At 40.1% G+C, this 4,155-nt stretch overlaps 1 non-coding gene across 1 annotated transcript; it reads left to right on the forward strand.

Annotated features, from left to right (window-relative positions):
- Positions 1 to 418: 418 nt before the first annotated feature.
- On the forward strand, positions 419 to 492 carry TRNAN-GUU. Its single transcript has one exon. It is a non-coding gene; the product is annotated as a tRNA-Asn (tRNA).
- Positions 493 to 4,155: the final 3,663 nt, after the last annotated feature.

Genomic DNA, 4,155 nt, shown 5'->3' on the forward strand with positions numbered 1-4,155 from the left:
TCATCTGCATAATGTAGATTGTTGATGGATCTTCCACCAATCCTCGTGCCACACTTCTCCTCATAGAGTCTAGTCTCCCAGATAATCTGTTCTGCATACAGATTAAAAAGGTATGGAGACAGGACACATCCCTGGCATACACCTTTCCCAATTTTGAAACATGCAGTGTTTCCTTGCTCTGTTCTGACCACTGCCTCCTGGTCCAAGTATAGGTTTCAAGTTATCATGATCAAGTATTCTGGGATGCCCATTCTTCTCAGCATCAGCCACAGTTTATGATCCACACAGTCAAACACCTTTGCATAATCAATGAAACACAGATAGACATTACTCTGTTATTCTCTGGTTTCAGCTAAAATCCGTCTAACATTAGCTACAATATCCCTAGTACCACGACTCCTTCTAAACCCAGCCTGGACTTTCTGTGGTGCAAACGGTTAGCATGTTCAGCTGTTAACTGAAAGGTTGGTGGTTCAAGCCCACCCAGGGACATGGTGTAACCTTTAACAACTTACCAATGAAAAACTCAAGTAACTTAATCATAAAATGCGTAAAGGACTTGAATGACATTTTACCAAAGATGACAATAAATGGCCATCAACAGAGGAAAAGGTGTTCAACAACATTAGCCATCAGAGATATATAAAGCAAAAAGAAAACGAGAGCCCACTTCACTCACGCTAGCATGGCTAAGATTTTAAAATCCAATAATAATGACAAATGTTGATGCAGAACTGCCAATAATAATAATGCAAATGGTACAAATGCTGTGGAAAATAGTTGGTAGTTCCAGAAGGGGGGGCGGAAATCTAACACTAGGAAGACCAGACTCAGAAACTCAATTCTTAGTTATCTATCCAAAAGATTTAAAAGCAGACGCCCTGAGGCTTATACATCAATGTTCACTGCAGCACCATTCACAATACCCAAAAGGTGGAAAAAACCTTAATACCCATTAAATGACGACTCAACAAGCAAAATATGATACATGAATACAATGGAATACTACTCAGCCAGTAGGAGAAATGAAGTCTTAAATGGACTAAAGTATGAATGGAGCTTGAAAACTTTGTGCTTAGTATAAGAAGTCAATCACAAAGGACAAATGCTATACACTCTAACAAATATAAAGACTTAAAAATACTCCTAGCAGTAGATTTGGAACCAGCTCACAGCTGACCCACCGGCAAGTTTTCAGAGGCTGTAAACAACACAGGAGGAGACTTTTCATCTTTCTCATCTGGAACTGCTGGTGTATTTGAACCATCAGCAAGGTGCCACTGTTGCTTAGCAGCAAAATTCTCTAAAGACTAGGCTGTCAGAGCGTCTTCTATATAAAGACTTGAAAAGACAAACATATAAAGACCAAAGTTTAATGGTTGCCAGAGTGGACGGGAGGAGAAAAGGAGATTAACAGTGATGGGGAAGTCACACTGATTAACACAGACAATTATTTTCATTGTTGTCAATAAATTTACACCTATAAAAAGTCGAATTCCCAAAAGTTATATATTTTCAACAATGATAAAAGGAAGAAAGAGTAGCTACTGAAGCTATTTCTGTACAACCCAATACCACAAGAGCTCTGATTCCATAGCCTGGAGATTTAAGGTCATGGTTTGCTGGACATCTCAGTCATTTGGTCTAATAACATGCTTAGTGCTTGTGTCTCACCTCCTACTTTGTTGCAGAGTGCCTGGAGTCTTAGAAGTTTGCAAATGGCCTTCCAAGGCAACAATTAGTCCCCACTTACCTGGAAAAAAAAAACAGTGGGAAAAGGTGAGTCACGAGTGGGAGGCGACATGGAATGTGTGGCTAATTGCCTCCATGAGCAAGCGCCTTCTCCGCCATGAGACCAGAAGAACTGGCTAGCACGGACTACCATTACTGAGCATTCTGAAGAGAGAGTTCGTGGAAGAATGCTGAGCAAGACGGGAGAAATGCAGAACAAAATGTCAAATTCTCATGGATGCTAGACTTTCTGGAGCCAAGGATGGTCGATAACACTATTGCCTCAAGATAATCTCTAAATCTTAACCCCAAACATCATTTAAATAAATAATTTTTTTGTTAAGTTTGTTTATTTTTTTTATGCTTGCTTTTGTTTGAGTAGAAGTTTCCAAATCATACTGGGCTTTCAAGCAATCATTCATAGACATTTTATTTTATAACACTAATTACAACTGATTAATGTAATTAATTACAAGGTCTAATCAAACAATGTTAGTTTAAAGACTAAATAAAGTATGCCTGATCTTTGAATTGTAGGGTTGACAAAAAGAATTTTGAAGATCCCATGGATTGCCAAAAGAACAAACAAGTGCATCTTGCAAGAAGTGTAACCAGGGTGCTCCTCAGAGGCAAGGAAACTCGGAGCTAGAGCTCAGAGTCAGAAAGGTGGAGAGTCAGTCAGCAAAAGAGAGGAAGACCCTTAATGAGATGGAGTGACAGGTGACTGTAGCAATGGGATCAGAGATGCTGAAGATGGCACAGGATAGGAGAGGGTTCAGATCTGTTGTTCATAGGGCTGCAGTGAGTCATAGTTGACTTGATGGCACCTAACAAAAATCAAATTCTTATATATTGCATTTTCCTTGACTCAACTTACCGATTTAGCAATTTTTGCTCCCCTCTCCTTCCCTTTTGAATAGTTTGGATTAGCTAGTAAAAAAGATCTGCCTTGAGCATTATTCTTTTTTAAAGAACTGTCTGTATGAGAGCAAATTGACAACAGCAAAGTGAAAGAATAGATAAGAATTACAGGAAGCAATGTGTTTTGTTAATAAAGGAGGAATAGCTCAGGAAAGGAGGGTGAGAATAGTTGTACTTAAAAAAAATATAATCAATATCACTAAACTGTATGTATAGAAAATATTATATTATTGTTAAATTTTGATGTGTATATTCTTCTTTTAAAAAAAAAAAAGAAATCTAAAGATTTATTAAAGGGTCTCCCAAGCGGGATTCCTTGGTCTGCAGAGAGAGAAACAGGCAGAGGGACAGACCAGGGAAATACTGCACCCTAAAGTGGATTTACCCATGGCAGACAGTGTTTGGTGGCACTCCCTCACTAAAACAAGCTTGAAAGCAGGAGTAGCATCCACTTCCATAAATAGCTTGCCTCGGGGAAACCCTAGAACTTGGAGAAAGGATGAAAGCTGCGCAACTGTCAAGAACTTCCATTCATAGGGTCGCTATGAGTCGCCAACGACTCGATGGCACTTAACAACACAGAGAGAGACCAGTTGGCCTAGTGGACTGAAAGCAATGCTACCAAGCCACAGGTGGGTGACTCTAATCCACAGACCTAAGGCCTGTCTTTAATTGTTTTTGGTGAAACATTCTGCAAGGTCGTATATCCCTGGTGTGTCCACTTGCCATACAGAGGCAACCTGTGGTTGCTATGAGTCACCTATGACTCATGGCACTTAACAACAACAACAAAGTGGATTAGTGCAAATTTTATAGTGAGGGTCTTTAGGGAGGAAAGAGAGGGGTACTCCACCTAGTTGAGGCTGTTCACTCCCTTTGTTGACATGCTGATATTCCTTGAATCCTTTGTTCTCCTGTTGACCTTGGTTCTGCCTGGCATCGCAGCCTCTTTAGTGAGAAAAAGGGCCATGTATTCTTTCTGGCTACTTCCTGCTGAACAGGGGCGAAGATCTGGGTCTCAGAGGCTAGAATGGGATAGCCCAGGACCAGTAGACAGGGGAGAATATGGATGTCACAACAGCTGGTTCAAGTTGGTAATTTCTTTTATCCTGTGAAGTAAGAAATGTGTATATTCTTAACAACGAAATAAAATATAAGAGGGAAAAGTACATGGAGTGCAAGATGTCTTTGCTAACAATATAGTTTTCATTTGTAAAATGGAGTAAATAGTCCCTGAGTCCTGAGGAAAGAGCTCAGTGGCTTAGTGCAAAAGGTAATCCAGGAGTACGATGGGTTTCCTCTCATGATGTAGAGTGTCAGAAGTCAACAGAATGTGGCACTGATCATCATAGACTTGAGACAAGTGAGGGTTTTTATTACTGCAGAGAATCATTTTCTGAATAGAGTGAATTTTGTAAGGAATACAAAGTGTGAAGATATCTCAGGTGGTGTGGTCTGTCAGGAGCTGCACTGCTAACGTAAAGGAACCACCTCTCTATGGTA

This window comes from Elephantulus edwardii, unplaced genomic scaffold (assembly GCF_000299155.1).
Source record: "Elephantulus edwardii isolate Elephantulus edwardi_28Jun2011 unplaced genomic scaffold, EleEdw1.0 scaffold00174, whole genome shotgun sequence".
NCBI lineage: Eukaryota > Metazoa > Chordata > Mammalia > Macroscelidea > Macroscelididae > Elephantulus > Elephantulus edwardii.